This window comes from Schistocerca piceifrons, chromosome 1 (genome assembly GCF_021461385.2).
Source record: "Schistocerca piceifrons isolate TAMUIC-IGC-003096 chromosome 1, iqSchPice1.1, whole genome shotgun sequence".
In the NCBI taxonomy this organism is placed as follows: domain Eukaryota; kingdom Metazoa; phylum Arthropoda; class Insecta; order Orthoptera; family Acrididae; genus Schistocerca; species Schistocerca piceifrons.
The window spans coordinates 691,880,515-691,904,260 of record NC_060138.1 but is presented as its reverse complement, the minus strand read 5'-3'; positions in this window follow the sequence as shown (position 1 = coordinate 691,904,260).

Sequence of the window (23,746 nt, the reverse complement as noted above, 5' to 3'; positions counted from 1 at the left end):
TCTATGATCCCTTGGAGAATTTTTTGGTAACTTGAGGCGTTTCAGGGATTCCCAGGTACAAAGTTACCCTACTTGTACACTTAAAATACTGATGTAAGAACCGGTGTGAGGCGAATATATAGTTTATAAAGTGGCGTGTCACTGTGAAATATAAAGCGTCTCCTTTATAATCATAAGAGTTCTGGGAAGCCCAAGTTATAGTACTGATGCACATGCAAAATTTTTGAGCACGTAAAATCCAGTATGAGGTGTAAAATTAGTTTTGCATTATTTCAGTTTCACATACAAAAAATTTAACTGACTAGTAAAGGACTTTTCATATGAGCGACATTCCCTGCTGTGGCAAGGAAAAGAAGTAAACTAGAGGAAAAATATTCCTATTGGGGGAGAAAAAGGCGAATATGCTCCTGTGTAAAAGACTCTGAGTGAAAAGTGGAGTACCAGGTGCCCCTTCTACCTTCCTCAGTGCCTTTAAAAATTTTCTCGAAAATATTGTCATGCGAACATATTCGCACTTATTTATGCTGAGAGAGGAGGAGGCAATGGCAGTGGGAAAGAGACTGAAAAGTTATAAATTCTGGAAGATGGTAGACAGTGAAGTATAGAAAGAGCGAAGGAAACAATGTCATTGTCAGGGAAAGAGGAAACACAGTGACAATGCTACAAAAAGAGTGAATGAGACAGTTCCAAAGAGAGAGGAGAAAGTAGAAGTGAAAGCCACTAGTAATGAGAGACAGAGTCTATGACACTGACGACTATGATGAAAGAGACAGTGAAGTGAGAAGAGACAGCAGTAGGAATGAATGAGATAGAAGCAGTAAGGTAGAGCAAGAGGGAAAAAATGACAGTTAAAGGAGACAGTAGTACTAGTAGTAGTACAGAACGAATTAATCCAGTCAGAAGACTGATGACTCAAAGACAAAAAAGAAAGAACGAAAGAAAGCTTCTGTTGCGCTGTTTGAGGCATTCCCGACGTAATAACTGGATGCTTCAACACAGTCCGACGCGTCGTGCGAGAACCATCCAAGCAGTAATGCTCCTACATCATTTCTTGGGGTATGTTAAATTACTTTAACTCTCTTCAATCCAATGACCAAGTTCGTCTGTTCGTAATTTTCTTCGGATGGCAGTACGTAATTGTGTCGAATGTCTTCCAGAAGTCAAGGAGCATCAACTTCATTGCTGTTACCCACTGCCTTCTAGGTATCGTGGACGAACAGAGGCCGGTGGGTTTTACGCGATCGTTACTTCGAAATACATATTGATTTCTACAGAGGAGACTTTTGGTCTGCAGTAAGGTCACAATACGCGAGCATAAAACGTATTCCTAAATTGTACAGACTGGCTGTGACGCGACAGGCAGTGACAGAACAACACGAAGAGATAATGATAATTTCTTGTGCTGAGTGAATGGGCAAGAGGGATTGAATGAGTGTGTGCGATTTACACTGTTGGACTAGGAGGTGTGGACTGATTTACAGTTTCGGGAGCTTATGGAAGTGAGAAGTGAATAGCAGGATAAAAAGAGCGCGAATATGTTTGTATGGCAAAATTTTGGGAAAAATTTTAAAGGTGCTGAGAAATTCAGAATGATGCAGCTGGGACCCCACTTTTCAGTCAGAGTCTTTCTGTGTCTGATGGGGGATTTTTGCACTGAATTATTGTGACTGCAGTCAGGAAAGCAGTATAATCTTTCTGAAAGGTCTTGCTTTCTGCAAGAGGGTTGTCACAATATATAGATGACTGTCATCCCCTTCATAAATAAACTAGTCGAGAACGTCTTCCCGCATTGTATTTCCCGACAGAATACATGGATATTCAGAAATAATTTTCATTCTGCGGCAGAGCTGGCGAAGTTTGAAACTTCCTCGTAGTTTACAACCCTGTGTCAAAAATGGTTCAAATGGCTCTAAGCACTATGGGACTTAACTGCTGAGTTCATCAGTCCCCTAGAACTTAGAACTGCTTAAACCTAACTAACCTAAGGACATCACACACATCAATGCCCGAGGTAGGATTCGAACCTTCGACCGTAGCGTCCGCTCGGTTCAAGACTGTAGCGCCTAGAACCGCTCGGCCACCCCGGCCGGCTAGCCCTGTGTCAGACTGGGAGTTTAATCCTGAACCTTGCCTTTCGTGGGAACGTTCTTACCAGCTGAGCTATCCAGATACGTCTCATGGCTCGCATTCCCAACTTCACTCCCGCCAGTTCACAACAGTTCTCTTATGTGACATGCGGTACGAGCACTCGTGGAAGAATGGATACAGCAGAGAAACAGCTTAGACATAGCCACAGTGTATTTTTGACTCTACAGCGCAGTAGACAGAGGCTCTGTTTCACAGGGTTACAGGTCGACGGCTCCACTTGCTGTCTGAGGGGATACAGAAGTTTGAATAACAAACAAAAACTCCATATAATGCTTGTCTAACAGCATCCAGCACAAATAGAAGCATATATCTGACTCGTTATCAACGACCTTGACTCGTTGAGTACGCTAGTTCTTGTCATATCATCGAAGTTAAACAATTCTGGTGTGGTCAGTAGTGGGATGGGTAACGGTCTGGGTACGCCAATTGCTTTGGCTGCTGTTCCTTTGGCATTATGGCAGAAGGGAGAACGCGTGGTGACGTAAAGTCCCTGATCACCAGTCTTGGCACCAATGCCCTTTATTAAATTCCAAGTCTCTCTACAGTGTCTCTTGCAATAAGGGTATGTGACACTGTTGTTGATGATCCGTTCATCAGATGGGGACTTTAGGCTCGGTGGTCTCTCTGGTGCTCCCTTATCTCATCATCATCCAACACATACATGATAACACACTACACACTCACACCCATTACTGTCAGCTACACTTACCTGATACACCTCAGCTCACTGCCGTCACACTCCGCGTAGGAAAGGTGCCGTTGCGGACAAAGAATAGAAAAGTCATTTGAATTAGGCTGCTGAACTGGCCGTTTGGGGCTCCCAGCCTACAATGCAATACGAGTTTACTTTTTCATTTGATTCTAATATGGCCACTATCATTGTTATCACCACATCAATATTCGAAAACAAATCTGAAGTGAAACGCAACTCTCAAACCAACCATTCCCACCTTGCCATACTCTGCCTGTAACAGCCTCTTCAACTCCGACAGTTTTTTTCTGGCTTGCGACGTTTTATTCTTATAGCGTGCAACTACCTGGCCTGTTCCGGGCCGGTATGTGTCTGGATGGGCGAGACAAATGGTGAAGGAGAGGGCAGATCCACTCCAGGGCGTGGATTTAATGGTTCAAATGGCTCTGAGCACTATGGGACTTAACATCGATGGTCATCAGTCCCCTAGAACTTAGAACTACTTAAACCTAACTAACCTAAGGACATCACACAACACCCAGCCATCACGAGGCAGAGAAAATCCCTGACCCCGCCGGGAGCGTGGATTTAAACAGAGGTAATATTAGTAGTAGTAGTATTATGGTATTCTGGCATAATGTTTCACATTTTGTGTGAAAAGACGTTAGGTTATCAGAGGAGCCACGCTTGCTCACGGGATATGATTCAGCTGTAAGGTGGATCAGTTATACGTCCTTCCAATCGGGTTATGAAATTGCTAGAAGTAGCTGTGATCGTAAAATTTCCACAAGCATCCATTTATGCCACCAATTCTTTACGTTGCACAAAGTAAGCAGTAACTATACTTCAATATGTTTATGCAATATGGTCCGGTTGCATTATTAATCACATTCTAAGTCAAAACTGTATGTAGAAAGGGGCACTTACTCAGGGCATTTGTCTGAAAACGTTGTTTCATATAGGCTACTCAGAACAACATACAAAAAGAAGTGGGAGTGAGTGGCTTACAAAGCTTAATGTTTAATTAAGGCGAAAGGATGTTGTCTAGGTAAAAAAGTGATATTTTGTCTTCGGAAAATAAATCTCTATCACTTATTTCGAATAAATGAAGAACGAAAAATTTCTAAAGAGCTTTCGCCTTCTCGTTAAAAATTACTAAATGCCCACGTCCTAGTGATAGATGTGTCATAATTTAAAACCAAATTAATATAGTCTTGTCGACTATTTTGCCGCTGATTTCGTTTAATATTTCGTATCCCAAAAAAAAAAAAAAAAAGCAAATCTACACTGCCAGTAATATACGATCGTCAACAAATTCTCAGATCAGTAAAAATCTACTAATTCTTTGCAGTAGAAAAGCGCTTTCTGATCAAAAGTTATTGAAGGAAAGGACACACTTACGACATCTAGTCATTTCAAACAGGAACATATCTGCTATCTGCGGCTGAAAATGGGAACTGGGAAAAACTAGATGCGCTTTCGCTGTAGTCATAATCACAACAATTCAGTGTAAAAATCCACCATCAGCCACAGACAGACTCTGACTGAAAAGTGGGGTCCCAGCTGCATCATTCTGAATTTCTCAGCACCTTTAAAATTTTTCCCAAAAATTTTGCCATACAAACATATTCGCGCTCTTTTTATCATGCTATTCACTTCTCACTTCCATAAGCTCCCGAAACTGTAAATCGGTCCACACCTCCTAGTCCAACAGTGTAAATCGCACACACTCATTCAATCCCTCTTGCCCATTCACTCAGCGCAAGTCATTATCATTATCTCTTCGTGTTGTTCTAACTGTCACTACCTGCCGCGTCACAGCCAGTCTGTACAATTTAGGAATACGTTTTATGCTCGCATATTGTGACCTTACTGCAGACCAAAAGTCTCCTCTGTAGAAGTCAATGTGTATTTCGAAGTAACGATCGCGTAAAACCCACCGCCCTCTGTTCGTCCACGATACCTAGAAGGCAGTGGGTAACAGCAATAAGGTTGATGCTCCTTGACTTCTGGAAGACATTCGCCGCAATTACGTACTGTCAGCCGAAGAAAATTACGGACAGACCAACCTGGTCATTGGATTGAAGAGAGTTAAAGTAATTTAACATACCCCAAGAAATGATGTAGGAGCATTACTGCTTGGATGGTTCTCGCACAACGCGTTGGACTGTGTTGAAGCATCCAGTTATTACGTCGGGAATGCTTCAAACAGCGCAACAGAAGCTTTCTTTCTTTCTTTATTTTTTGTCTTTGAGTCATCAGTCTTCTGACTGATTTAATGCGGGCCACCACGAATTCCTCTCCTGTGCCAAACTCTTCATCTTAGAGTGGCAGTTGCAACTTACGCCCTCAATTATTTGCTGGATGTATTCCAGTCTCTGTTTTCCTCTACAGTTTTTAACTTCTACTGCTCCATCCAATACCATTGAAGTTATTCCATGAGATGTACTTCCTGTTGTGTTTTCTATATATTCCTTTCCTCGCTGATTCTCCGGAGAATCTCCTCCTTCCTTACCTTATCAGTCTACTTAATTGGTCAACATTCTTCTGTAACACCGCATCTCAATGCTTTTATCCTCTTTTTTTCTCCTTTTCCCACAGTCCAAGTATCACTACCATACAATGCTGTGCTCCAAATGTACATTCTCAGAAATTTCTTCCTTAAATTAATGCAGTTTGATACTAGCAGACTTCTCTTGTCCAGGAATGCTCTTTTTGCTAGTGCTAGTCCGCTTGCTTCGATCGCCATGGGTTATTTTTGCTGCCCAGGTGGCAGAATACCTTAACTTCATCTGCTTCGTGCTCACCAATCCTGATGTTAAGTTTCCGCTGTTCTCATTTTTCCTACTTCTCATTACTTTCATCTTTCTTCGATTTACTCTCAATCCATATTCTGCAAATCCTGTAATTCTTCACTTCCACTGAGGATAGCAGTGTCATCAGCGAATCTTATTATTGATATCAGTTCATCTTGAATTTTAATTCTCCTCTTGAAACTACCTTTCATTTCCGTAATTGTTTCTTCGGTGTATAGATTGGACACTAAGGGCGAAAGACTACATCCTTCACTTACACCTTTTTAATCCGAACACTTTGTTCTTCATCTCCCACTCTTATTATTCCCTCTTAGGTCTTGAACATATTGTATATTACCTGTCTTTCCCTATAGCTTTCCCTTATTTTTCTCAGAATTTCGAAAAATCTTGCACCCATTTTACACTGTCGAACGCTTTTTCCAGGTAGACAAATCCTATGATCGTGTCTTGGCTTTTCTTCAGTCGTGGTTTCCATCAACCGCAACGTCAAAATTGCCGCTCTGGTACCTTTACCTGTAATAAAGGCAAACTGGTCGTTATCTAACGTATTCTCAACTTTCATGTTCATTCTTCTGTATATTATTCTGGTCATCAACTTTGATACATGAGCCGTTAAGTTGATTTTGCGATAATTCTCGCACTTTTCGGCTCTTGCAGTTCATCGGAATTGCTTGTATGATGTGTTCCCGATACTCAGATGGTATTTCTCCAGACTCATACATTCTGCACACAACGTGAATAGTCGTTTTTTTTGCCATTTCCCGCAATTATTTTAGAAATTGTGACGAAATGTTGCCCATCTCTTCTTCATTATTATTCCCCCCCCCCCCCCCCCCCATAGAGGCCTTCAGTGTACTCCTTCCACCTACCTGCTCTCTCCTCTGCATTTAACAGTGGAATTTCCATTGGACTCTTAATGTTACCACTCTTGCTTTAGTTTCACCGGAAGTTGTTTTGGCTTTCTACACGTTGAGTCAGTTCTTCTGACAATCATTTCTTTTTCGAATTCTTCACGTTTTTCCCGCAGCCAATTCGTCTTAGCTTCCCTGCACTTCCTATTTATTTCATTTCTAAGTGACTTCTATTTCTGCATTCCTGAATTTCACTGAACATTTTTGTACTTTCTTCTTTCATTGATCAACTGAAGTATTTCTTCTCTTACCTCTGGTATATTCGCAGTTACGTTCTTCGTACCCACGTTTTTCTCCCAACTTCTGTCATTGCCATTTCAGAAATATTCATTCCTCAACTGAACTGCCTACTGAGCTATTCCCGCTGGCAAGTTCTATAAGCCTCAGAGTACTTCAAGCGTACTTCTTCATTACTTAGTACTTCCATATCCCTTATCTTTGTGCATTTATATTTCCTGACTGATCTCTTAAAGTTCATCCTAGTCTTGTTCACTACTAAATTCTGATCTGCGTCCTATATCTGCTCCTGGGTACGCCTTACAACCTCATATCTGATTCCGGAGTCACTGTCTAACCACGATGTAATCTAACTGAAATCTTCCCGTATCTCCCAGCCTCCCAATTCCTCTTGTGATTCTTGAAGAGAGTATTCGTTATTACTAGCTGAAACTCACTGCAGAATTCAATCAGTCTTTCTCCTCTCTCATTCCTTGTATCAAGCCCACATTCCCCCGTAACCGTTCCTTCCACTCCTTCCCCTAGAACTGCATTTCAATACCCCATGATTATTAGGTTCCGTTTACGCTTTGAATTGTTCAACGTCCTCTCAACTTCGGCTTGCGACGACGGCATGTATAACTGAACTATTGTTGTCATCGTTCGCTGTCGATTCTCTTGAGAACTAACATATCACTGAACTGTTCACAGTAACACACTCCCTGCCCTACTTTCCTATTCATAACGAATCCTACTCCTGTTATACCATTTTCTGCTGCTGTTGATATCACCCCATACTCATCTGACAAAAATTTCTAACTTCTTCCTATTTCACTTCACTGACACTCACTGTATCTGGATTGAATATTAGCATTTTCCTTTTCAGGTTTTCTAGTTCCCCTACCACGTTGAAACTTCTCCGTTCCACACCCCGACCAGCAGAACATTACCCTTTCGTCGGTTATTCAATCTTTTTCTCATGGTCACCTCCTCATTGGCAGTCCCCTCTGGAGATTCGAATGGGGGACTATTCCCGATTCTTTTGCCAATGGAGGGATCATGACACTTTTTCAGTAACAAGCCTCATGTCCTGCGGATACACACTATGTGTCTTTAATACAGTTGTTTCCATTGCCTTCTGCATCCTCATGTCGTTGATCATCGTTGATTCTTCCACCTTTAAGGGCAGTTTCCCAGCCCAAGGGCAATAAAGTGCCCTGAACCTGCGTCCGCTCCTCCGCCCTCTTTCACAAGGCCTTTGGCAGAATGAGGGCAACTTCTCATCCCGGAAATCTTCGGCTGTTATTGATAATGATTTTCATTAATAATTGAAGTGGTGGTGTGTTTCGAACCCAGGGCCTAGAACGGTTTGACTAGTAATCAAAGACGCTATCCATAGACCACGGATGCGTATGTAGAAGCAGAACTATTCAGAATATACATAAATACTCAGTAGATGACAACGGAAGCTCTATGAAGCTTTGACTTTTTCATTCTGCACCGGAGTATGAGCTGATATGAAACTTCCTGGCAGATTAAAACTGTGTGCCGGACCGAGACTCGACCTCCGGACTTAAGCTTTTCGTGGGCGAGTACTCTACCGACTGAGCTACCGAAGCACAACCCACGATCGATCCTCACAGCTTTTCTCCCACGAGTACGTTATCTCTTATCTTCCAGACTTAGCAGAAGTTCTCTTACGAAGTTTCCAGGCAGAGTCATATAGGCGCACACCCCGCTGATGAGTGAAAAACCCATTCTGAAAATATGCCCCAGGCTGTGGCTAAACCATGTCGCCGCAATATTCTTTCTCCCAGGAGTACTAGTCCTGCAAATTTCGTACGAGAACTTCCGTGAAGCTGAAGTTTCGAACGTAGGAAATGGGGTACCGGCGCAATTAAAACTGTGAGGACGAATCGTGAGCCGTGCTTGCGTAGCTCAGTCGGTAGAGCTCTTGCCCAAGAAAGACAAAGGTTCCGAGTTCGAGTCTCGGCCCAGCACTCAGTTTTCTATGAGGCTGTTTGCAGTTTGTGCTGTTATATATAAAGGAGTAAGAACGCTAGAAAATTGTAGCAAAATACAGGAAGACCTGTCGGGGTCGACCCTTTGTGTAGTGACTGGCAGTTAAGCCTCATGATAAACGAATGCAACATGTTGCATAACACACGTCATTCTACGATTAGACGATTTTCGAACATCCTTTTAAGCAATCGTATCCACAAAATCTGTGGGAAAATGCATTCTTAAATTAGAACGTCGAAATAAAACTAATGGCCAGGAAGGCAGATGCCAGCTAGAGATTGATTGGAAGTGTCATCAGGAAGATTAATCCACCCACGAAGGAGGTCGTTTATGAAACCATCGTTCTACTGAGACTTGGGTATTCCTTGTCGGTATACGGCCCTTGCCAGACAGAATTGACAGAGGAAATAGAGAAGGTCCAAATAAAAGCAGCGCTATCCGTCACAGGCTGGTTTAATAAGCACGAAAGCGTCGGGGAGACGCCTTTCAAATTCCAGTGCTGGACCTCAGAAGAGAGGCAGTGTGCATTGCGGTATGAATTACTGTTAAAATATCGAGAAAAGTCATCCACTATATTCTTCCCTCGTACGTGTATCTCCCATAAAGACGACGAAGGGAAAATTAGAAATATTGGAGCTAAAACGGAAGTATGGTACGTGCTTGGAATAGGCAAGGGGGAAGTGACAACGGTACACAAAGCACCATCCGCCACACACCAAAAGGTGGTTTGCAAATGGTTCAAATGGCTCTGAGCACTATGGCACTTAACTTCTGAGGTCATCAGTCCCCTAGAACTTAGAACTACTTCAACCTAACTAACCTAAGGACATCACACACACCCACGCCCGAGGCAGGATTCGAACCTGCGACCTTAGCGGTCGCGCGGTTCCAGACTGTAGCGCCTAGAACCGGTCGGCCAGCCCGGCCAGCTGGCTTGCGAAGTATGGCTATAGACGTTTGTACCCTATCCAGTCACATTAATGTGAGCACTTGTCAGAAACCTGAATACGACGTCCAGGGACAGATGCATACTGGTGTTGATCCACTGTACCTTCCAGAATGACGATATCTGCCAGTAAATGCCACGAAAACACTCTCCCGACCATAACGCTCTCTCCTCCAGCCCGGTCCCTTCTGACGATTGTTGCAGTGCGTTTTCTTTCAGTCCAGTGGAGAGTAAAATGTGATTTATCTGTTAAGTCCAACTGTCGCTACTCAGTGGATGTTTAGCTGCGGCACTGGCGTGCAAATTCCAGCCTGAACATCAGTCATCATGCTTCCATGAACCAGGCGCGTGCTGCCGAGGTCCATACCCAGCAAGGTTTGCTGAACGGTCGTTTTGGAGGCACTGTTGGTAGCCCCTTGGCTCATGTTTATTCGGACGTACACATTTCCACAACCGTCGTTCACCCCTGCAAAAATGGTTCAAATGGCTCTGAGCACTATGGGACTTAACAGCTGTGGTCATCAGTCCCCTAGAACTTAGAACTACTTAAACCTAACTAACCTAGGGACATCACACACACTCATGCCGAGGCAGGATTCGAACCTGCGACCGTAGCAGTCGCGCGGTTCCGGACTGCGCGCCTAGAACCGCGAGACCACCGCGGCCGGCTCACCCCTGCCATCTATGACCTGCGGTGCAGTACATTTGCCTCGATACCGGTTCTCAATAGCACCATATTTTACCATGCACAGTATGCCGTAAACACGGTGGAGCGTCAACAGTTTAGAAACTTGTCTGTTTCTGAAGCGCTTACACCCTCGGCTCGGAAGTCAGTGAAGATGCCCATTTGGACATATAAATCCCTCCGTTTCTGCTTTAAGAGAACGACTACACTGTCTTCCGCGTCCCCTCGACATGTTTTATATACCCTTCTCATCCGCTGCTGACACTTTCCGCCTGTGAATGGTTATTGCATGTAGACGTCGTATATAGGCGGTGGTCACATTAATTCGACTGAGGCGTGTGTGATGTCTGGACGCCTCTGGAAGTTTTCGCAGTACTGGCCACACGCCGCTGGTTCCGACGCACCGGATGCAGCGCTTGCAGTGATGGCTGCACTCCCTCAGCCGACAAGCCAGCCTTGGACCCGCAATTAGATGGCACGGCCCGCACGTGAGCCGCGTGCAAATCCGGTCGCTGTGTCGCCGCCGCTCCCCGGCAATATCGAACTCCAATAGCGGGATTCCAGCGCCTCGGTCCTCCCCTCTCTTATGATATTAAATCCGGCGCAGCCTCCGCCACCAAAGATTCCGGCCGGCCAGAGTTGGCGCAACTTGGCGCCGCTTCACGCCTCGGGGCTCTCCATTGTGGTTCCCGTCACCGCCGCAGACGGGGTTCCCAGTGTTGCCCGAGATATTCACAGAGCTCGAAGGCACTGTTTTCAGACACACTACCGCTCATTAGAATTGTGGCACCACAAAGGGCAGTAACGAAATTTTACTTATTGTGCGAATATAGAATTGTAGGGAGAATATACACAGGCCATGTGTTCATTGCCTGTGTTTGACGTCAACCTTCAATAAGCATTGACAGACGGCAAGTAGCAGCAGCAGATATGGAAGGCATATAACGTGTGTCGAGAGGACGCGGAAGACAGTACTGTCGCTCTTGTAATGCAGAAACGGAGCCATTTTTATGGCCAAAAGGTCGTCATCACTGAATTTCATGCGAAATGGGGAAGCACTTCAGAAACAGATAAATGGTTCAAATGTCTCTGAGCACTATGGGACTTAACATCTGAAGTCATCAGTCCCTCAGACCTTAGAACTACTTAAACCTAACTGACCTAAGGACATCACACACATCCATGCCCGAGGCAGGATTCGAACCTGGTACCGTAGCGGTCGCTCGGTTCCAGACTGAAGCGCCTGGAACCGTTCGGCCACATCGGCCGGCCAGCAACAGATAAGTTTCTAAACTGTTCACGCGTCGCTGTGGCAAAACGGCGATATCTAAAACGGCTGCAGAGGCAACTGTGCTGCACCGCGGGCCACAGATGCCAGGGGCGATCGACGGTTGTGGAGATGCGTACGTCCGAATAAACGAGCAAGTGTTGAGCAGCTGACCACCCACATGAGCCGAGAAGCTATCAGCAGTGCGCCTCAGCGACCGTTCGGCGGAACGTGTAACCTCCCCCTCACTTATCGACCTTAATGACAGTGAAAAATTAAACCGCGTGTACCTAATGGAAATTTGGGAAATGCAATCGTCACCGAAGTTAATCTGTCGGTAAAGAGGGAGGAAAGGGTTACGTCTAAATGAAAGGAAAAATGCAAATGAAACCGGTGGAAATTAATTTTGAAAAGGGGTAAAGTTAATAAAGAAAGTAAATGTGCGGCCGTTACGTCAACAATTAACTAGCGGTAATAAGATATTTGAGATTTGGGGGAAATTACGGTCGCCAGTCCTAAGGACAATTACTATAGTAACTGAAAAAGAGAGGTTATTACACATATAATTAGCACTAGAAGCGTGGCAACTGAAGGTTGACACGTGTAGTGTGAAAACTGAAAGTTTGTCAGAAGTAATAAATTTCGCTACACTCTGACTTAATTTAGCAAAAGAATTAATAAAACCGGAAAATCGTAAGTTAATTTAGTGACTGAAGTTAATAGTGAGCATTCTTTCTGAAGCACATCGAAATTCAGTAAGATACGGTTAGTCTTGGACTACCTCAACCATCATTTCAAAAGCTACTTGACTCTACGCAATTTAGAAATAAGAGATTTAACTTTGAACTTGAATTAAATGATTCTGAACAATTAACAATAGTAAAATTTAGTACGTACCAAGCTGAGCTGCAGTCACAGGTAAGCTAAAATACGGTAGCAAAACTCGCACTCTTAATTTGTGCTTGTGCAATCTAAATATTGTAGCTAGCTATGAATACCTTAACTGAACTTTGAAGTTAAAGCTGTGAAATCGAATGATGCTGGCGTTTGAATTTCAACGACACTCGGGCTCATTTCGGAAAAGGAAGGGACCCTGCTTGGTAGTGCAATTGGGACAATGAGCAACAAAGGTTCATGCTAAGTTGCTATAATTTTGTGATGCAACAATCTTAAAAGTTTGAAAAGCTGAGGTCTGCCATACAGTTCTAAAACGTTACGTGCTTCCAGTCTTCCTTGTTGGTTGATTGAAGGTTTGAAGCCGTCGATCGAGGAGGTGGCGACAGTCACTCATTGTCGGCCGTCGCTGTTGCAGAAGCTGGATGTTGGCGCGCCTTCTTCTCGACACGGTCACCAGGTGAGACGGGCTCTTGATGTGCGCCAGCTAATGCTTCCCGTCCGCGACACCATGTCAGAAACTATCATAGCAAGTCGAGCGCAATCACATGCTGCCCAACCCCGAAAGCGCGGCAACTCGCGGGAGCGTCACACAACACACCTGCTCCACCGCACCACTCCAGCCAGACTCCCCTCTGCTCAGCCCGCGCTCCACGCGGCAGAGTTAACACTACCAAAGATCCTAAACACTTTCGTTCTCCACACGACCTATCGATGTATTCGTTCGATAGTATAGTTTTCCCTAGGCCAGACCCAGCGTATAAATACAAATAATATTCACAAAACAAGCCAATTATACATCGACATAAATGCATATATATACAAATAGTAAAACAATTACAATATACAAAGACACAGAAATGTTACATCTTCAGGTAACAAAATAAGGAAAAAAATTTGCAGTGCAATAGATGGAAATAGGAGGGTACGCATTTCCGGCGTTACAAACGTTGCTACGTACGTGCCCCTGCGGCAGTCGCCTGGTTCATACACCCATAATGACTGCTGTTTATCGGCGACGAAGATTGGAATTTTCCACCAATACCGCAACTGAACGTCCACGGAGTGGCGACAAGTTGCCTTTTCGGATGAATCGCGTTTCATGCTCCATCACATTTCATGCTGAAGTCAAACAACCTGCAACAATCATCGAAAGGATCCAGACTCGAGAAGGGAACGTTACGGTCTGGGAAATGTTGTCGTCGCATACCCCGGGTTATCTCGTCATTCCTGAAGGCACAATGGATCAACACAAGTATGCATCTATCCTTAGGAACCATGTCCACCCTAACATACTGTTTTTTTTTCCTCGGCACTATGGCATATACCAGCAGAGCAATGCAACATATCACACAGATCGCAGTGTGCGTGTTGGTTCGAAAAGCAACAAGGTGAGTTTACCGTACTCCAGTGTTCAAATTTCTCGGCGATATACTCAGTCGAGGGTCTGTGGGACCATCTCGATCGGACTATTCTCGCCATGGATACTTATCCGAGAGATCTAGCGCAGCTGTCCACCGCACTGCACAACCCTCCAGAACGTCTAGCAGCGTACCGCCCTGATAAAGGTGGTTATTCAGGCCTTTGACAAGTGGCCACAATAATAGGAGTGGACGGTTTATTAATTTTTAGGTGATTTGTGGGCGTATACGGTGCGATATTTAGTACACAGAATTGCCACCTACGGTACAAACAAAGGTCATAACTCAGCTGGGCATCGAAATGAACAAAGAAAAGCCTTCAGACAAGGCCAATCGACTCGGCTCATACACTACTGGCCATTAAAATTGCTACACCAAGAGGAAATGCAGATGATAAACGGGTATTTATTGGACAAATATATTATACTAGAACAGACATATGATTACATTTTCACGCAGTTTGGGTGCATAGTTCCTGAGAAATCACTACCCGGAACAACCACCTCTGGCCGTAATACCGGCCTTGATATGCCTGGGCATTGAGTCAAACAGAGCTTGGATGGCGTGTACAAGTACAGCTGCCCATGCAGCTTCAACACGATACCACAGTTCATCAAGAGTAGTGACTGGCGTATTGTGACGAGCCAGCCGCTCGGCCACCATTGACCAGACGTTTTCAATTGGTGAATGATCTGGAGAATGTACTGGCCAGGGCAGCAGTCCAACATTTTCTGTAACCTGAAAGGTCCGAACAGGACCTGCAACATGCGGTCGAGCATTATCCTGCTGAAATGTAGGGTTTCGCAGGGTTCGAATGAAGGGTAGAGCCAAGGATCGAAACACATCTGAAATGTAACGTTCACTGTTCAAAATGCCGTCAATGCGAACAAGAGGTGACCGAGACGTATAACCAATGGCACCCCATACCATCACGCCGGGTGATACGCCAGTATGGCGATGACGAATACACGCTTCCAATGTGCGTTCACCGCGATGTCGCCAAACACGGATGCGACCATCATGATGCTGTAAACAGAACCGGGATTCATCCGAAAAAATGACATTTTGCCATTCGTGCACCCAGGTTCGTCGTTGAGTACACCATCGCAGGCGCTCCTGTCTGTGAAGCAGCGTCAAGCGTAACCGTAGCTATTGTCTCCGAGCTGATAGTCCATGCTGCTGCAAACGTCGTCGAGCTGTTCGTGCAGATGGTTGTTGTCCTGCAAACGTTCCCATCTGTTAACTCAGGGATCGAGACGTGGCTGAACGATCCCTTACAACCAAGGATAAGATTCCTGTCATCTCGACTGCTAGTGATACGAGGCCGTTAGAATCTATCCTCCTGAACCCACAGATTCCATATTCTGCTAACAGTCATTGGATCTCGACCAACGCGAGGAACAATGTCGCGATACGATAAACAGCAATCGCGATAGGCTATAATCCGACCTTTATCAAAGTCGGAAACGCGATGGTACGCGTTTCTCCTCCTTACACGAGGCATCACAACAACGTTTCACCAGACAACGCCGGTCAACTGCTATTTGTGCATGAGAAATCGGTTGGAATCTTTCCTCATGTCAGCACGTTGTAGGTGTCACCACCGGCGCCAGCTTTGTGTGAATGCCCTGGAAAGCTAATCATTTGCATATCACAGCATCTTCTTCCTGTTGGTTAAATTTCGCGTCTGTAGCACGTCGTCTTCGTGGTGTAGCAATTTTAATGTCCCGTAATGTATTTGCCAGGTCGCTTGCGTACAACCTAAAATGAAAGACTCTAAGATGTTTTTGTTCAGCAGCACCACAACCACTCCCGTTTCTGAGAAAACCACCATTACAGTTTATGAAGCGTAGTCGACTCACTTAACTTAAAATTCATTTTTTCCTAGAAAACGAGGAAAGAAACTTTTTTCACCACTACTTATGTACTCTTAAGGCCGCCGCTGGCGTAGCCATCAAGACATCTGGTTGCAGAGCAGAGAACCGGTGTTCGATTCTCGAATGCATTCTGCAGTTTTTTCCTTCATTTGTATTTTTTCTTTTTAGGTAGTGGCAGGCATATGTGTATTAAAAAAGCAAGAAAAGCAAGAAATAATGAGATGCTAGGCAAATAAATTTCTCAAACGACGTGAATTACTAAGGAATTAAAATTTTAAACCTCATTTTATGAAAATAATTCAGAGCAAAGGAACTGCAAAGACTGGCATTCGAAGCAAATTACTGAATACGGGAGAGATACGAATCCTTATTTCAATTGCTAACATACGGAAAATAACGCATTCACACACGGTGTAATATCCCATCACAGCGTCTGGAAAATTTTTGCCTAAAGTTTTTCTGTGCTCATTCCTCGGGGTATAGTAGGGGTCAATCGTTCAACCAGTTCGTTACAAAATGTTTACGTCACTTCCTTAAAATCTAGAAAATTCACAATTTCAATTTAAAAAACATATGTTGAGAACATTTTAAAATCATACGTTGCTGATAACAAATTTTCTCTGATAGTGATTTTCTGGGGTGGACAACGTAATATCGTCATATACGGTCAACAGACTTGCACGGTGGATGCAATAACCCTGAACTGTGTGCCAGCTATGTGAGGTTTATTTCGTATTGTCAAATTAAAAACTTTATTTTGAGGCTTCCAAACTTCTTTTTTTCTTTAATTGCACAACCAAGTGGATGCCATAACTATTTACAGCATAATTCATTATAAACTTCCACCACCGATATTTTAGGCGAAGTCATTGTATGCCTGGTATACGTGAGAATTAATTTCCGGAAAATAGGTATTTTTGCACGTAAGGCAAATGTGTTTTCCACCGAATCTTCGGAAGGAATGGTGCAGTTTTGCGAAGACTGCTTGCATTAGATGTTCCCGGTGCCGTGAGCAAACCTCCTTCGAAGGTTTATCTGACATTTACCATCCGTCTAGTTGTTCGAAGGAAATTGAGAACATGTAACAGAGTAAGAGAAGGAGCGATTGTAAACCGACCAGGATTAAATTTTTAATTCTATATTAAGCTAAGTCTTTGAGAAATTTATTTGCCTACCTTGTTATTATTTCTTGTTGATTTAGTTGTCTTATAAATACCCCTACTTCGAAACGAACAAAAATACAAATAAAAAACTGTAGAAATCCTTTGGGAACGCAAGACTGGTTCTCTACTCTGTAGCCAGGTGCATCGGTCACTACGCCATCAGCGCTTTCGGTGACCTTGTTTACTTCATCAGTTATATGTCTCGTGTCTGCTCTTTCAGACATGTCCAAAAGAACAGCCCCCACATACGTAATTGTACAGAACGCGTCAACGGGCATACGGCTATTACAACACTAATGCGTACCATCGTTCGTCACTTTGCGGGAATGCACTTATGCTGCGAGTAACGGAGCAAATGGGCGGGGTCACACCAGTGCAGAGCAGCATATGGGATTTTGGGTTGTACCTGCAGCTTGTCCGTATGGTCGAGGAACCGGTATGGTAGCTCAGCGTGTTCGATAAGAGGGCTGGCTACCTTATGTACTACAAAAAACTAAGTGAACTGTGCAACGATGGAGGTAAAGGGATATCATGTGACGTCCACCTAGAACAGCTGCCGAGAACAACGCCGAATAAAATGGAAAAAAAGGCGGTTGAGGCAACCGGTTAGAGAAGTGGAGAATTCTGGTTCGAGTCCCCGTGTGGCACAAATTTTCAAGTGCAGCTGTTGAATTATTTCAGGGCCCAGAGCAGCTATGTCATAGCGATTTCCCTTAAGTTTGCCTTATCGGTACATAAGCGGCAGTCCAAATGTTTCTTTCCTCGATGCTAAAAGTTGCGTTTTTGGTCACTGCAGATTCGGTGGTATTGATCGTCGGGTGAGGCCGTGAAGACTGCTCGTTAATAAGGCCATTCTGGGCTACGAACTTAGCCCGACTTGTTCCCGGCCTTTGCATTTGCAAGAAAAATGGTTCAAATGGCTCTGAGCAGTATGACACTTAACATCTGAGGTCATCAGTCCCCTAGACCTAAAACTACTTAAACCTAACTAACCTAAGGACATCGCACACATCCATGCCCGAGGACCGTAGCGGTCGCGCGGTTCCAGACTGATGAATTTGCATGAAGCCTGTGTCCACTGTGATGCCGGGTTGTGTTCCTATCTGCCAGTTTCAAGAACCGGACGCAGGAGCATCTGGTGAAGAGCATCCGTTGGGTCGTGATTCTTAGCAAACTTGTCATGACAGCTATTTGATAGCAGCCCTTGGTCGAGCGGCTCTCAAATTCCGCTTCGATCTGCACGAAATTATGGTGGGCGTCCGATTAACGTGTGTATGATCATGTTGTGTCGCACAGTGGCTATTGCAACTCGACATCTAGGGTTCATCGTGACATGTAAACATCTTCATTCACTAATATTTCAAATGATCTCACTCACGTTACGTTTCTGTGAATATGTATGACTAAAATAGTGACACTCGAACTGTTTGAGTAAGTTTGGCCACACCTATAATTAAAATTGTAGTTTATTTTGGACTCAGGTGCTTCATATGCCGTTATGTTACCGTGTCTGTTTGTGTTGTAAATGCGAATTGTTAATTAGTGGTTCTATGTTACAGGATATCTTGATGTATCTGTTGTTTACATTGTGGATCCAGCTAAGGAGGCCTGGCTGCGATAAGTGGCGATCGCCATTCACACTTAAGTGAAAAAAGAGAAATTACATGGCTCTGCAACTCCCACTTGTATCATGCTTTGAATTCAATGTTGTCAAATTTTTCCGCTTTGTTGGAACCAGTGGCCTTAAAAAAAATGGTTCAAATGGCTCCTAGCACTATGGGACTTAACATCTGATGTCATCAGTTCCCTAGACTTAGAACTACTTAAACCTAACTAACCTAAGGACATCACACACATCCATGCCCGAGGCAGGATTCGAACCTGCGACTGTTGCAGCAGCGCGGTTCCGGACTGAAGGGAGTAGATCCGCTCGGCCACAGCGGACGGCCAGTGGTCTTCTTTTTTATTGTCTGCAAAAGTTACTTGATAGCAAATGGCTGATGTTAACAACCTGTTAACTATTTTCAACATGTTTTTGAAACTTGTAATGTGGAATACGAAGGTTAATTTTATAGACCTGTGATCTGATTAGAACTCTGGAATAAGCATACGTCATTTTCTTCAAGGTAAATGCTGTTCTCAAAAAATAAATATTTTGATTTAATCAGTCATTTGTGAACGTATGTAATATCTATCAACAATTGTGTTGTTTGAAATTAATTTAATTCCAGGGGTAGCTGCTGATGTGCATCATTTTCTGTATCATAACAAACTGGTTTGTGTTTTTAATAAATATGTTAATAACTTCGGTGCTCAGTATGCCTCCTCTCAACACCAGCTCCTTACCACACTCTAGTAACGCAAAACAAAATTTTATGTCACTGATTTAAGCACCAGCTTGCCGTTACCAATTACGTCACTCCCTTATATAATTGTACCATAAATTACTCTGGCACGAATACAGTATTACTAAACTCAGGTCTCTTACTCCTGGTAAGCACTGTTACAAGTTTTTACCACCGTTCGAATTACAGCAAGTAGAACTGCCAGTTGCCTCCGTCGCAGGCGTTGTCTCGTATACAGAGTAGTAATAATTAAACTTCCGCTACTTGAGCGGGGCCTTCATGAAACACGAGTAATTTTAGGACAATGAAATTTTATGGAAACATTTGTAAGGGTACGTGGAAGAGAAATATTGAATTATCTATGGTTCATCACTCCACGAAATGTCCCAGGGCCACATGTCGCCAATTTCAACCTTCGCAAGAAACGTAAGAGCAAAGTCTATTCGAATGTCTGCGTCACGCGGCAAAAGTTGGCGAGTATTGTGAAGTTTTGTACAATTGTTGGCAGCACTTTTCGAGCTGTGGACCATGGAATGATTAGCTGTCGTGACACAGTTCGTTTACTGCTCGCAGATCGCACATTGCATCCATCATTCCCTGAACAGGTCTTCAACAATCTGTGGTACAATTGGCCGTTTGCCTCTCCCACAAACAATTCCCATGTCACCAGTTAATTCGAATTTCCGAATCATGTTCTTCAGCCCCGGTGCGAAAAGATGGCCCCTCTGTATTCCTTTAACCCGTCGATACTTGCAAAGAGCAGAAGCACTGTTTCTGTTGTTTTGATAAAACAGCTTTACGGGTAAAGCCCTGCTCACCTTGTACGTACTCATGTTGATGGTCTAGAATTGTAATGTACACTGATGCTTGTGTTTCAACTCTGCGTAACCGTAGCAGCACCGGCGCCTCACGGCAAGCTATGACACCAACACTATTAACTGAACAAATCCTGCAGCGCACAGTCTGAACATCATTCCTATAAAACTGGGTACCCATACGGCACCTAGTTTTCCGTCTATAACGGCTCAAGTAGAAAAAGTTTAGTTATATCCACTCTGTACATCGAAGATTTTTCGTGATTTATTGCACACGAATAAAACATTAAAAGTAAAGTTTAGACCTCTGCATAGTCCAGTGTTTCGCGATTAATTGTACAGATGTGTGCTACACAGTGAAACTTCCGTATAGACCTGTTGGGAAAGCCTGATAGGCGCGCTTAGCAGAGGGAAGCCTGGGGTCTAACATTCGAAGGCAGGTAAGATTAAACGGAACAGTAAAGTAAGCATGAAACCATCACTGAAATAAATTCTAACGTGGTAAACAAACCTACTGTAATGGTGCACTGGCATAACTTAAAATTATTGGAAGTAGCGTAAAACAGGGTCACAAATACAACACTGAGTGAATCAGATTACACAGGCCAACGATAGAAAAACTTTTTGTGCTGAAAATACCTTATTCTTATCTTTTTAGGGTGGGAAATCCAAATATGATACTTAAAAATCTGTATCACTCACCATTTCTTCACATTTTACAGTTACATTTATTAAATTAAGCGATTTTTAAAGAATTTAACAGCTTTTATATAGTTAAAATAATTTAAAAAGGAGGTGTAATGAATGTAGATGACGTTGGTAGCACTACTGGAAAACATTAGATGGCAAAAAAAGGTCAAGTCTATTTTTGTGTTAACAGATGGTGTTTTGTTTACTGTCAACCTAACCTCACTTTCCCATTTCCTGTACATGTGCTCAGTACAATATCTAATCGTGGTTGTAAAAACGCTGCTGACACTTTATGTTAAATTTATGGTGACTCTGTGATTAGAAACTACCAAAGAAACATCACAGACTTTGTGAAGAGGGTTTATCTATCATACTTTGGATCTAAACTTGGTGATCAAGATAAATCTTGGGCGATGCATAAGGTATGTTATGTGTGTTTAAAGGTCTGAGAAAATGGTCCAAAAAGGAGAAAACAGCCTTTAGATTCGCTGTTCCTATGGTATGGACGGAGCCAAGAAATCATTCCGATGATTGCTACTTTTGCTGGGTTGATATTACTGGCCATAATTCGAAAAACAAGAAGGTAATATTCTATTCTACCCTTCCGTCCGCCATCCGACCAGTAGGGCATGGTGTAGATTTGCCGGTTCCTGACTATCAGATGATTTAAATTCTATTCCAACAGAAGTATTTTCTGATGTACAATGTGATTAAGATGAACCAGATGATGATGAATTCCATTATAATACCGAAAGTTTAGAGCCCAAATTGTTTACTCAGACCGAGCACAACGATTTGGTTAGGGATCCAGGCTTAACGAAAGAAAAAAACTGAATTACTTGGCTCTAAATGAAAAGAAAAGAACTTATTGGCAGTCGTAATCAGCATATACATGTATAGAAAGAGAAACAAAGATGAACAAAGTAAGAGCCTACGGAATATCAGACCAGCTGTGTGGCTGGATGGAAGAGTTTTTAGCAAACAGAACACAGCATGTTGTTATCAATGGAGAGACGCCTACACACGTTAAAGTAACCTCTGGCGTGCCACAGGGGAGTGTTATGGGACCATTGCTTTTACACAATATATATAAATGACCTAGTAGATAGTGTCGGAAGTTTCATGCGGCTTTTCGCGGATGATGCTGTAGTATACAGAGAAGTTGCAGCATTAGAAAATTGTAGCGAAATGCAGGAAGATCTGCAGCGGATAGGCACTTGGTGCAGGGAGTGGCAACTGACCCTTAACATAGACAAATGTAATGTATTGCGAATACATAGAAAGAAGGATCCTTTATTGTACGATAATATGATAGCGGAACAAACACTGGTAGCAGTTACTTCTGTAAAATATCTGGGAGTATGCGTGCGGAACGATTTGAAGTGCAATGATCATATAAAATTAATTGTTGGTAAGGCGGGTACCAGGTTGAGATTCATTGGGAGAGTCCTTAGTAAATGTAGTCCATCAACAAAGGAGGTGGCTTACAAAACACTCGTTCGACCTATACTTGAGTATTGCTCATCAGTGTGGGATCCGTACCAGATCGGGTTGACGGAGGAGATAGAGAAGATCCAAAGAAGAGCGGCGCGTTTCGTCACAGGGTTATTTGGTAACCGTGATAGCGTTACGGAGATGTTTAACAAACTCAAGTGGCAGACTCTGCAAGAGAGGCGCTCTGCATCGCGGTGTAGCTTGCTCGCCAGGTTTCGAGAGGGTGCGTTTCTGGATGAGGTATCGAATATATTGCTTCCCCCTACTTATACCGCCCGAGGAGATAACGAATGTAAAATTAGAGAGATTAGAGCGCGCACGGAGGCTTTCAGACAGTCGTTCTTCCCGCGAACCATATGCGACTGGAACAGGAAAGGGAGGTAATGACAGTGGCACGTAAAGTGCCCTCCGCCACACACCGTTGGGTGGCTTGCGGAGTATAAATGTAGATGTAGATGTAGATGAAAGCAGACATTTTCCAAGTTTTTCCAACAATAAGGTGATTTAATGTACGTCTCAGACATTCTCGGTCTGATGAATGAGTTCGGTATTGAATACAAAAAGGAAGACTGGAGGATGTTTATTGATTCTTCCAAAACTAGTTTAAAGGCTGTTTTATTACACAACGGTAACATGTATGCGTCTATACCTGTTGGAAATTCTGTACATATGAAAGAAAGCTATGGAAACCTAGAAATAGTGCTAAATAAAGTAGGCTATTCTGCTCATGGTTGGATGATCTGTGGCGATCTAAAAGTAACATGCATGCTCCTTGGTCAGCAAAGTGGCTTTACCAAATTTCCTTGTTCCTTGTGTGAATGGGACAGTAGGGCTAGGGATCAACACTGGTGCAGAAAGAACTGGCATGTGAGGGGATCTTTAAAACCTGGTGAGAAGAATTTTCTACGCAAAGACCTTGAAGATCCAAAAAACGTACTCCTACCACCTCTACATATAAAGTTAGGCATAATGAAACAGTTTGTAAAGGCTTGGCCTAAAGATGGACCATGTCTTAAGTATCTCTGCCAAAAGGTTCCACACCTTTCAGAAGCTAAACTAAAAGAAGGCATCTTTGTCGGACCTGACATTAGAAAATTGATGTTTGATGTTAACTTTGAATCCACAATGACGTTAAATGAGAAAGAAGCATGGATATCATCCAAGCAAGCCGCTACAAGTTCTTAGGACATGAAAAAGACCCAGAATACGTATCTATTGTAGCTACAATGTTAAAGAAGTTTAAGACTTTAGGATGTTTCATGAGCCTGAAAGTTCACTTTTTAAACAGTCACCTAGATTACTTCTTGGACAATATTGGAGATGTTAGTGAGCGTTTTCACCAGAA